The sequence below is a fragment of the Nylanderia fulva genome, unplaced genomic scaffold, assembly GCF_048542155.1.
Source record: "Nylanderia fulva isolate GAGA-0341 unplaced genomic scaffold, ASM4854215v1 Scaffold164, whole genome shotgun sequence".
NCBI lineage: Eukaryota > Metazoa > Arthropoda > Insecta > Hymenoptera > Formicidae > Nylanderia > Nylanderia fulva.
This window is the reverse complement of record NW_028189879.1, coordinates 955-13,855: the sequence shown is the minus strand read 5'-3', so window position 1 is coordinate 13,855 and position 12,901 is coordinate 955. Positions and strand designations below refer to the sequence as shown.

At 35.7% G+C, this 12,901-nt stretch overlaps 1 pseudogene; it reads left to right on the top strand.

The window, feature by feature from the left end:
- Nucleotides 1-5,879: 5,879 nt before the first annotated feature.
- Nucleotides 5,880-6,630, top strand: LOC146723847 (uncharacterized; annotated as a pseudogene).
- The last annotated feature ends 6,271 nt before the right edge of the window (nt 6,631-12,901 follow it).

The window sequence follows — 12,901 nt, the reverse complement described above, 5'->3', positions numbered from 1 at the left end:
CCGGTGGGAGGGCAACGCCGTCCACGGGGAGGGTTTCTCTCCTTCTGAGAGGAACCCTCTGGAGAGGGCCTCCGGGACGAATGCCGAATCCTCATTCCCTTTGGGAGGAGGAGGGAGCACCGCTCCGGAGGCGGGGGGTGGCGGCTCGAGCGGGTTACTCGAACCGCGACCCCGCCCCCCAAACTCTTTGGGAGGGCGCGACGTGGGGTTGATACCGCCCTGCGTCGCAACCGCGAGGACCCCCGCACGATGCAATTCGCGGGGGGGGGGAGAGAGTGTCGCCCTCAGCGGCACTCTCCCAAGGAGGGATTAGGCGGGGGGACGGCCAGTCGGCATGGGATACTAGCATCCTGGCCGTCCCCCATTAACGCCCGTGAAGGTATCCGCAGTGGGTTTAGTGAAGTATGTCTCGAGCCCCCTGACCGATCCATTCGTGGATCGGCCAAGGGGAGCAAGAAGTCCCACATAACCATCCGCTCTCTTCCTGGAGAGCGGTGGTATCCATGAGGATTCCCACTGCGTCAAAAAAAAAAAAAAAAAAAGATATCTCAGCAAACGGCTGTTACGACGATGAATTCTACGGAAATTTTTGAGTTACTAAACAATATGCGCACGTTAGCTATAAAACGTTCATTAGATTTTGATACTCCCGGGGCTATAAGTGATTCGGATTATTATCAATTAACCGGTTTGAATGAAGAACAATTTAACAATCTCGCACAGTATGTGACTGGGTACATTAACAATTCAAAGCAAAAATCTGTTCCCTTAGCCTTAGCACTATTACTCATAAAGCTGCGGACGGGAATGTCTCATTCCTTACTTGGTACAATTTTTGGAATTGCACGACAGACTGTCAGCAGATCAATACATTCTACAAGATGTGCCGTGATGCGTGAATTTGTTCCAAAATATCTCGGTATATAACATATTTCTCGAGAAGATTTTATTGCATTGCATACTCGAGACTTGGCAAAATAATTGTTCGCAAACGGAGAAGATGTGGCCATTCTTGTGGCTGATGGGACTTACATTTATATTGAAAAGAGCAGTAATTATTCTTTTCAAAGACGTACATATTCCATACATAAGGGAAGGCCATTATTAAAGCCAATGATAATAGTCAGTTCAATGGGATATATACTAGATGTTTTTGGGCCTTATTTTGCAGATGGCAAAAATAATGACGCTAATATTCTTAACAGTTTAATGAAAACTACTTCCAGCGCACTTTTGGACTGGTTACATCGAGAAGATGTAATGGTTGTAGATCGTAATTTTCGAGACTCGATAGAGTTATTAGAAGAGTTAGGACTTATACCTAAAATGCCGCATTTTCTATCTAAAGGTGCGCAACATTCTTGTAAAAATGCAAACGAGTCACGGCTTGTGACAAAAATAAGGTGGGTCGTAGAAGCAGTTAATGGATTACTGAAGACTTGGAAAGCTCTTGCTACCGTTTTTCCTAACAGTCAGATACCGTACATCGGAGACTATGTTCGCATTGTATCTGCATTATGCAATGCGTATCGACCTGCTCGTATTGCTGCAGCACATCCAGACGACAACATAATGGCAAATCGGATGCTGACACTTAACCTCCAACCAAATAATCTTTAACAGAGAATTTTGAAAAAGGATGGACCAAAAAAAAGTTATTTGGGAGCCAATGGAAGCAACATCGCTTGAAGAGTTTCCGCGCTTAACTCTTAATGATTTGACACGATTAACTCTTGGTGTCTATCAACTGAAACAAGCACAATCATATACAGAAGAACATTTAGGAGAGGACGGTCTTTATGAATTATTGATATACAAAGAAAGCGCGAACATAGTTCGTATTCGCCTTCAATCGCGACATACGTCTGCTAAGCAGTATTATCTTTGGATTCGATATGAAGCCGGATTCGAACCAATTCGTGAGTGGTACTGTCAGTGCAAAACTGATGCGAAAACAATTGGATGTTGTGCTCACGTTGCTTCAGTACTGTGGTATTTGGGCTACTACAGATATTCAGAGCAAAGACGTCAAAGTTGCAGTGCATTCCAAGACTATGTTTCAGATGCTGTATCTTGGTCTGATAGTGATTCTGCATCAGATAATGAAATAAATGATGAGAATTAAGAAATATAAAAATAAATGTCAAGAATCAGCTAAACAATTCCACCGACACAGACGAAACAAAAAAGACAAAAAAGACAAAAAAACAACAAAAAACAAAAAAACAAACAAAAACAAAAAACATAAAAAACAAAATGGAGCTATAATAACTTCCACACGTCCTTGCCGTTAGCTCCGGGTAATACTAAGAGGGAGGTATATGAAATATTAATAGTGTTTTACATTATTTCTGCCTCATGTAGGCTTTTTAGTTTTGATAATTTTTACAATGCGATATCTTGCTAGTAATCAGTGACCCACACAAACTCACACTATAATTACGTAAGAGTGCCAAGATTTTATCTTTCCTTTCGCCTCAAGCTGTATTTGAATCCGGTTAAATCATACAAAAATCACGGAATTTCGTCGCTCAAGCTCATGTTGCACTACCGGCCCATAGTTTAATCAAGGCTATATTAATCGAGCATACTTCTGACATCGTCACACGAATTATATACGAATTCCAAGATGTAATCTTTCTTGTATTTGCCTCAACCTGCGTTTGAATCCGGTTAAATTATACAAAAATCGATGAATTTCGTCATTTAAGGTAATGTTGCACTACTAAGGTACCGGTAATCAATACGACAAGGTTTGTGCACAACTCTAGAATTATCATACGATTCATACAAGTGGATTTGATTTTGATACTGGCGTTTTCCCCCGCGATATAGAACGCGATTTTTTATAGACTGTTGATATCAACATTTTGGTACATTAGACACTCCTTTTTCCATGTGACGTTATTTTTTCGATCGGAAATCATATTTTCTCATATCTTACTGACCCTAGAAGATATTCCAGTAAAAATCAATTGAATCGGTTGGGGGCCGAAAATCGGCCAAATCGAGCCTGGTCCTTTATTTCAAAATCGTTTTTCGCTTGTGTTCTAAACTGTGTGTTGAGTTCGATGTATTTTTGAAGCCACGCTGACTGCGTGAATTGTAGTATGCGGTATATTTCTGTTATGCGTAGCCCGTGGCGCGTGCACTGCTGCAGATTACGATAATGTATTACGTAGCGCTTCTTATCGTAAAGCGTTGCGAGGAGTTTATACTCCCGCTTGCCAGGCGGCTTATTGCGCGTCGGGCAAAACAATAGGTCAATGTGTGCGTCATGAAGATGCCGCGGATACTCTAAATCTACTTCGAGAACATAGCTTATAGGCGAATCGAACGCGATAGATGATTTATCAAAATTTGATACATCGTCGATCCACCAAAAATCGGCATACGGCAATGGTTGACACATTGCCTATCCGTACAAATTATTTACATCAAAATACATGAGATAAGATAAGGGTTTTGATGGGTCGTACGATTGTATGTACTTGTTATTAGCCTGTGCGTATCGACCTGAACACGCAGTCTACGTATTCGTACGGAAAGACGCCCTTCCGTGTCAATAAATTGAACGTATTTGTCGATAAATTTTGATATTCCGAATGTAAAATTTTTAGTTTATCTTTATTCGAAAATGATGCTAATTTGTCAAGACTAGCGCTGAGAAACTTATACGAATCGATAAAGCGTAATTTAATGTAATTTTCCAAATTATTGTCTTGTGTCAATCTAACAGTTTTCGAGAATGATATATATTTTTCTTTTGTTATCGGCAGTAATTCGATTTTCCCTTCGAACGCTGTGGCAATGTCCTCGATAATGAAATGCGCATCGTAACCTGATAAATTATAAAAGACTATAAGAATACAAAATGATTCTTTGTAATTTAAGTTACAATTTAAGTGCACGGGGCCCCTGTACCGCCCGGTGAGATGGCAATGATCGCGGACACGTGTATCGTCTTTGTTAAACGGTTTCTCACAAATGTGACAATGCGTCGCGGTGCGAAATTTTAACCACTCGTCAGGCGTTAAATTTACCATGGGGACATTGGTCGTTAAAATATTTTTTACGCGGATTGCTAAATTTTTAAGCTGTTCGGCGAACCATGCGACGCAATCGACACTACGGCGGGAATTGTACGCGGTCAACAAACTGTCGTACGAACACTGTACGTAATACGCGATGCTGAACACTTGATGGTGTTGATAATTTTTGGCATCTTCGGTCTTTGCCAAAACACACTCGAGATCGGCGTACACTACAAACGGAAGCCGCTCCTTCCTCGTGTAATTGTCGAAGCTGAGCCACTTGTCATTCTCGCTCGGCAACCGGATAGCGCAGTCGTTCAGTTTCCCGCAATCTTTCGTATGCGCCTGCAATTTATCTGCCGCTCCAAAATAGTGTAAACATCTGTAAAAATAAAAAAATTTAATAAAAATTATTAAGGAGGAAAGCCACAGTAAAATTTAAAAAAAATCAATAATTTTTTTTTCGCTGATAAGGTGCTTTAGGGTCTTAAGAATAATATTCCAAAAAATGGAGTGCCGCAAAAATGTGTAAATACCCAAATTTTCTGCAGCAACGCCTCTCAGGTATGCTCCGAGCGCTTTTTGTGATTCCGGCGCGCGCTGTAATTTATGAGTACGGGAGCAGGTGTAATGGCAGTCGATGGAGAAGGAATTTTTCTCCGAAAATTCTATAATATTGTACAAGAATGCCTATAGGTGTCACCATGTCCAATATACATTCAAAGAACACGTGTGTAATGTTAGTAAACCGAATCTCGATTGTTGAAACGGACGCTTTTTCGCTTCGCCTCGTGTATACGTTCCATAATATTCGAATAATAGTGAAAATAAGCAGTGATTATTGAAAACTATGAGTGACAGAAGGAGTTGTCGTAAAAAGAAAGGTGCAAAAGGTTTTGATTCGTACGAAAAAAGGCCGACAAAGAAAAACAAGCGACCGTTGAATCGCTATGAAATAGAAAAGCCGGAAGATTTAGACGTCAGCGCATCGGCGAAAAAATTGAAAGGGCGTGATGTTACCGACATTGAAGTGGATTCTACGTTTGGCTATAACATCGTAAATTTTGTAGCAGTTTTTGCCGCCATTTCCAATGTCGTCGTGTGTAAAGTGTGTCACTCTGAAGTGAGTTTCACAGAAAGCAGTAAACGAGGATTAGGATTTAAAATTGTTGTATCCTGTAAGAATTGTGACAAAACAGAAATACCGAGTTGCCCATATGTCAAGAATGCCTACGAAATTAATCGCAGAATTATTCTTGCCATGCGATTGCTTGGTGTTGGTTTGCAAGACATACGAAAATTTTGTGCATTTATGGAACTGCCCCGCCCGGTCTATCATTCGGTTTATGACACGATCGTTGAAAATATTTCTAATGCAACAAAAATCGTTTCCGAGAAGAGTCTGTCAAATGCAGCAAAAGAAGAAAAAAGACTTTCTGTCGAGAATGGAGAAAAAAACGGAATCACGGTGTCGGGCGATGGATCATGGCAAAAACGCGGCTTTTCATCTCTGTATGGTTTTGTTTCACTTATCGATTGGCATACTGGTACAGTTATTGATGTCTTATAAAATCAAAATACTGCAAATTATACGAATTCTGGCCGAAAAAAGAACACACCGAAGAATACAAGGAATGGGCAGAAAATCATGTGGACAATTGCGAAGCAAATCACGAGGGATTAGTTGGAAAAATGGAGGTCGATGCTGCCATTGAAATGTTCCAGCGCTCTGAAGAATTGCATGATGTGCAGTATGTAAATTATGTAGGCGATAAAGACTCGAAAACCTTCAAAGGTGTCACAGATGCTGAACCGTAACAAAAATGTGACGATAACTAAAAAGGAATGCGTAAATCACGTACAAAAACGCATGGGCACTTACTTCCGTAATTTGAAGAAACGCACAAAAGGCTTGGGAGGAAAAAGGAAATTGACAGGCAAACTGATCGACGAACTGTCAATATATTTCGGGTTAACTATTCGTAGAAATTGTGAATCAGTCGAAAAAATGAAGACAGCTATATGGACCACATTACTTCACAAAATATCTACGGATAACCATCCCCAACACGACAATTGCCCGACTGGAAAAAATTCATGGTGCTCGTGGCAAAGGGCGAAATCTTCTAACACTTTGGCTACCTATACGCACAAACCACCAATGTCTGATGTAGTTTATGAAGCAATTAAGCCAGTTTACGAACAACTCACTGCGGATGATCTTCTCACTCGCTGCATCGGCAGTTTCACACAAAACAATAATGAAAGTTTGAATTCGACAGTGTGGGCGATGGCTCCAAAAACTTTGAATTCAGGCAAAAAAATTATCGATATTGCTGTGAACATCGCTTCGTGCGTTTTTAATGACGGGTTATTGTCCATTTTACACATAATCAAAGTCATAGGAATGAAAATCGGCCCGAAAAGTTATGAGCTGTGTATGGAATTAGATGAAAAGCGAATACAGAAGGCGGAGCGATTCATGACAGAGGGCGCAAAACAGGCCAGAATCGACCAGATGTCAATTCGAAAGGCCAAACATCAACAGAAAATTGACGAAGAAGGCCAATTGTATGGTGCAGGCATTGCCGATTAGAGGTATATAAAAATATTATATGATTTTACAGTACTTACAACTTTAAACGCGTTTTTCTCGAAACCACTTTTTTTTAATGGGCGGACACATAACTCGAATAAATCTTTACCGAACGGTTTGAAATTTTCACAGTATATTCAGAATACCTTTCTCTATAGAACTGCGTAGGGTTTTTTTGTTATATTATATGGTTTTTTTTTTATCAACAATTTTATGGCGTTTTTTTTGGTTACATTTGCAAGTTTTTCTTAAAACGTGCGCTATTTTGCGAAAAATTAACATATCGAAAAAATCCTACGCAGTTCCATACCCATTTATACATAGAACCTAAAAAATTTTCACTTTTTGTTCCAGGTCAAAAATTACGGACTGTAGATGTTCGCCCATGGGCCCTCCTGCAAAAATAGGCGCCACAGGATAAGTGCTGCACAGCCGCCATTTTGTAATAAAAATGCGTCAAAAAATTTTAAATTGTAATTCGTTTATGATATTATACTGCTCATTTTACAGATTTTTGATTCATCATTTCATTGACCCAAAAATAATTCCCGAAAATAGCCTTACTTTTTCGTGCTCTACTATGGCTTCCCCTCTTAATATAATTTAAGTTTAATAAGTATATATGCTTACCAATCGCATATATATCTTTTACATTTCTTTTTGCTCAGTTGCGAGCTCACAAAGCGAGACAGATTTTTTATACACGCGAACTGCCTCACTCCGTGTTCGTCCTCCACGTACAGCAGATTGACATGTCTGTCTTTCTTTTTTTCCGAAAGACGTAGCGGGACGATGTTCTCGTTCTCGATGATGTACACGTTTACGGAAATGTCGTTTGCAAGTTCAAATTTTATAATTTGATTTACAGTCACTGGAAACTTAATGTTTTGGAGATTCAGCACTGTGGTGTAATGCGGATAGGAGAATGCCCGATCCACATGTATATCAGCGGAGTACAGAGCGGCCACCACTGACCATGCGAAACACGCATTGTGCGCTGATCGCACATTAACCACCGCTTTCTTTACCACAATTTTTCGTGGTAATTTGACATTGCATCCCGCGCGCATAGGATTGTATTTGTTGATATTCACTGTCAAATCTATTATCCGCGACAATGCCCAGCCGCTATCGCGTTCCTGGAACTCTTCTAGCAATGTTAGCGTGGGTTCAATTACGCGGCGCTCGTACCACTCGCGTACATCAGACGTGCGAAAGATGAGTTCGTCTAGAGATGTCCTCATCGGACATGTGTAGTATACGTGCTTTGAAAAGTGTGGTATAAAAGTTTTATTTGGTGCCTGTAAACATTATAAACAGTGTGTATCAGTTGTAGTTGTTGTAAAGATAAATGGCAAATGGGGGTTTTGCTGTTAAACAATTATTTCTATTAACAAAAGGTGTTTATGTGCGATCTCCCGGCAACATAACCCTCTATTAGACACGTGTGGTGGAAAAAGACTTTTAATGACTAAAATACTGTGAGAGATAATTTATACTTAAAGTATATATTAATATGATGCTATAAAATAAGTTTGAGCAGTGAGCGACTTTTGGAATTATTAATATTAATATTTTAAGATTGGGCATATTGCTGTTCTTTTTCTACTAGTGCAGAAATTTTGTTTGACTTATAGTTAATTAATTGTTGCACTTGGTGATGCATAATTAATTTTAAATGAATATATGCATTAATATGTTGCTTATGACTAAAGTGTAATCTAGGACTTCTAATTATTATAAAAATTAAGTGACAAAGATTATATGTGGCGCTATCTTTGTCTCTTCTATAGTGTTTCTTGAAATGACATTTATATAATATTGAGATTTTTCCTAGTGCTGTGTGCAGTTTCAGCCGATTAATATGAACATTTTACGTCATATTGGCCAAATCTCATTAAACAATTGACTATTGAATGTGATTTATCAAGAATATTTAAAGTATAAAAGTCGTTTGCTAAAAATGCGCTCGCGTGTTCAATAATGGGGTGGCAGCATTAAGTGATGTCTTGCTGGTGTAGCGGACTCCGCAGGTGTAGGGATTAAATGCTACACGAAGGGTAAGTTTCTATTAATTAACAACCAAGAGATCTTTATTCTTCTTTTTACAAAACGTGACTCGACTCTTTTATCTATTCTATTTATCTAGACCCGACTCTTCTTCTTTTTCTCATCACCGTGTGTCCGCTCGTCGTACGCCAACCCACGGTGTGTTGTGGAACTATTTCTCTAGAGGAATCAGAGCGACGCCACACTGGCATTTTGCTGGCATCTTCCTATTGGCTGCAAAATTTTTCGGCGCGGAAATTTAAATCATATAATTAATTTCTATAATAAATTTAATTTTTTCATTGTGCATTCTGTTGATTTAATTACTGGTAACATTATTGTAACAATTTAACTCTGAAAGTGTCATTTAATTAATCATAAACTTAGTACTTAGATACTCAGTTGTAGTGGTGGGGGCATGTGCGCGCGTGCTCACAAATAAGTTGGTAGCATCGTGAATAGGAAAACTGGAAACTTTCTATTGGTTGGAACTTTAAGGCGCGGAAATATAAAGTTTTCTGTCAAGTGATATACAAGGAAGAGAAACGCCAAGAAATGCATATGCATTATAGTAGATTATATATATCACCTGGGTGCTAGAGCGGAGAGCTAACACATAGTAACATGCCCTTAGGAGGAGTTTTTCTGGATGATGCACTACAAATACTTAGTTATGCTGAACAATTCTTATTTTGAGATATAAGAGTATGTACTTTATCTGTTTTTATAATAACACATTGGATAAATTTAGATACATTTATACTTAACAGGCATTTGTTAAGTTTATATTAAAAATTATGACATGATATAATAGTGATATAAATATTAATGTTGTGTTAAAATATTTTATTTGAAATTAATAATAGAATACAGAGATTATTGATTGGTACTTGTTGAATGTGTGCTGACTGATATTATTGATGAATAAACCGTTTAATATTTACAGTATAGTGGTAAAGTAAAAATACTATACTTTAAATAGGAAATATAAATAAATGGTTGTTCTATAATAAATTTATTAACTGTTATTTGGGACAATAGCATGAATAAGAATGGTTATTTAGATAATTTTGGACTAAAGATTGCAATAACTGATTGAATTAGTCACTAAAATAAAAAATTTACATATTTAAAGGATTTAAATAATATTAATATAATAATAGCAATAATATTCCTTATGAAGTAAAAGGTGTTTATGTGTGATCTTATGGCAACATAACTCTCTATTAGACAAGTGTGGTGGAAAAGTCCATTTTAATGATTTAAATATTGTGAGAGAAAATTTACACTTAAAGTATATATTAATATTTTGCTATAAAATTAGTCTGAGCAGTGTGCGATTTTTGGTATTATTAATATCAATTATAAGATTGGGCATATTGCTGTCCTTCTTCTACTAATGCAGAAATTTTTGTTTGATTTATAGTTAATTAACATTTGCAATTGGTGATGCATACTTAATTTTAAATGAATATATGCATTAATATGTTGCTTATGACTAAATTTGTGTAATCTAGGACTTCTAGTTATTATAAAATTAAGTGACAAAGATTATATGTGGTGCTATCTTTGTCTCTCCTATAGTGCTTCTGAAATGACATTTATATAATATTGAGATTTTTCCTAGTGCTGTGCGCAGTTTCAGCCGATTAATATAAATATTTTACGTCATATTGGCCAAATCTCGTTAAATAATTGACTATTAAACGTGATTTATTAAGAATATTTAAAGTGTAAAAGTCGTCTGCTAAAAATGCGCTCGCGTGTTCAATAATGGGGTGGCAGCATTGAGTGCTGTCTTGCTGGCATCTTGCTGGCATCTTCCTATTGACTGTAGAATTTTCGGCACGGAAATTTGAATCACATAATTAATTTTTACAATAGAATTAATTTTTCAATTGTGCATTCTGTTGATTTAATTATTGGTAACATTATTGTAACAGTTAAATGCTGAAAGTGTCATTTGATTAATCATAAACTTAATACTTAGATACTTAGTGGTAGTGGTAGGGGCATGTGCGCGCGTGCTCACAAATAAGTTGGCAGCATCGTGAATAGGAAAGCTGGAAGCTACCTATTGGTTGGGAATTTTAAGGCGCGGAAATATAAAAAAGTTTCGTGTGATGATTGATATTATATTATTGATGAATAAACCATTTAATATATACAGTATAGTAGTAAAGTGAAATATAAACTATTATATTTTTAAATAGAAAATATAAACATAAATGGTTGTTTTATAATAAATTTATTAACTGTTATTTGTGATAATAATACGCATAAAAATGGTTAATTAATAATTTTGGATTAAAGATTGTAATAATTGATCGAATTAGTCACTAAATTAAATCCGCATATTTAAAGGTCTTAAATAATATTAATAGTATAAAAATATTAATATAATAATAGTAATAATATTCCTATAAGGAATATTTTAGGTCACATACTATATAACGGATGTGTCTAAAGTGACACACTTAAGGTGGTTATTATATTATACAGTATTGTTTATAAGTGGCTTTAACTTTATGTCTGAACATTTGATTATACATTCTTTAATTTTTCATTAAGTTAAAATTAATAATATAGTGACTATCTTTTATATTAGTAACAATTAAGTGATAAACTAAAACTATATTTACACCTGTTATATTATATGATGGTGGCTGGAGTTCTGAAACTTTGGCGCTGATATCATGGAAAGCTAATGTTAGAGACACCTATAATGAATTGTGTTTGATGTTGGGTACAACGGGTGTGCTAATAGGTGGTATTTGATGAATTTATAAAAATAAATATTATCAAAATATTGACTTATTTTTGGACTTAGCTGGTAGCAAAAAATCTAATTAATATACTAATGAACTTTAAAAGTTGTTTGAGAACTTCTATCAAGTGTTATCAAAGACGTTTGTTTTGAAAATATTTTATTGGACACAGTGTATGCGGCTTAAGGTGGCAGCAGCCCGGTAACTTTGATGCTGGTGTAGTGTAATAGAAGTGTGATAGTATTGAAAGAGTATTATTGAAGTGTAATAGAAAGAATTTTTCGAAATAATATATAAAGTTCCCAATGACTGTCATTAGAATTAGTTACAAGATCACCAAATACTAAACCAGCATTTAATACAAAATTAAGCATTTCAGAAGCAAACATTTTAATAGATTTTTTTAGTAATTGTAATTTCGAAATTGTAGGAGGGCGGTTTAACATCGGATCAAAATTAAAAAATTGCAACCGCCAGTTTAAAGTATCTAAAGTAAAATACTGTTCTATTACAATAAAATAATGCAACATATGACTCATTTTATATATACATACGCCTTCCAATAAATCATGCATAATATCAATGCTATAATTTTCAACTGCATGAAAACTTGATAAAACATTGAATACACAATTTTCTTTTATACCCGAAATAGTTACGTTATTTATTGCTATATCTTCTGCATAATTTACTTTATCGCGCAACGCATTTACATCTTCACTGCATAACTTTCGAGATACATCTTTCGATACTTTACAAAATCGGCAGCATTTGTACGCAGAAAAACTTTCAGTAAATCCCAAAATACTATGTAATCCTAAATTATCACCGATAATTAATGCAAGTTTAAAATATACTTGAATATTTTTAGATTCTATTATTAATTGAATACCTTCTGATTCTAGAATCTTTAATTCTTTAATTAAATGTGAATAAATTTTTTCTTTTGGAAACAATTTCGAATCATCTGCATGATATAACTGAACAAGAAAGATGTTATCTAATTTTGAATACAATTCTGGTGGTAAACATGGTATTGAAACGTATATTCCATTTAATTTATATATACCAGGATGTGATCCAAGTAGATTTCCTATTTCAAAAGCATCTTTGTATAAAAATAAAGGAATTGTTATCGATGTACTATTTGAGATTTTTAATTTTCAGAAATCAGATTGTATAATATTATAAATTTCATTATTATCATCCTTAATTAATATGTCAATATACTTGCAAGTTTTTTCAAATATATCATCTATTTCGAAAAACGATTTTAATAATTTTCTTAATGATATCAATTGTTCATATACATTTTCAGTTTTTAATACATTATTATTTCTTACATCCATAATTCCAAAGAATATTCGTTTAGGTTTAATATAATATTCAAGATTAATTAATAGTTTGTTTCGTTTATGTTCAGTATCAAGATCGCTGAAAACATTTTGCAATAG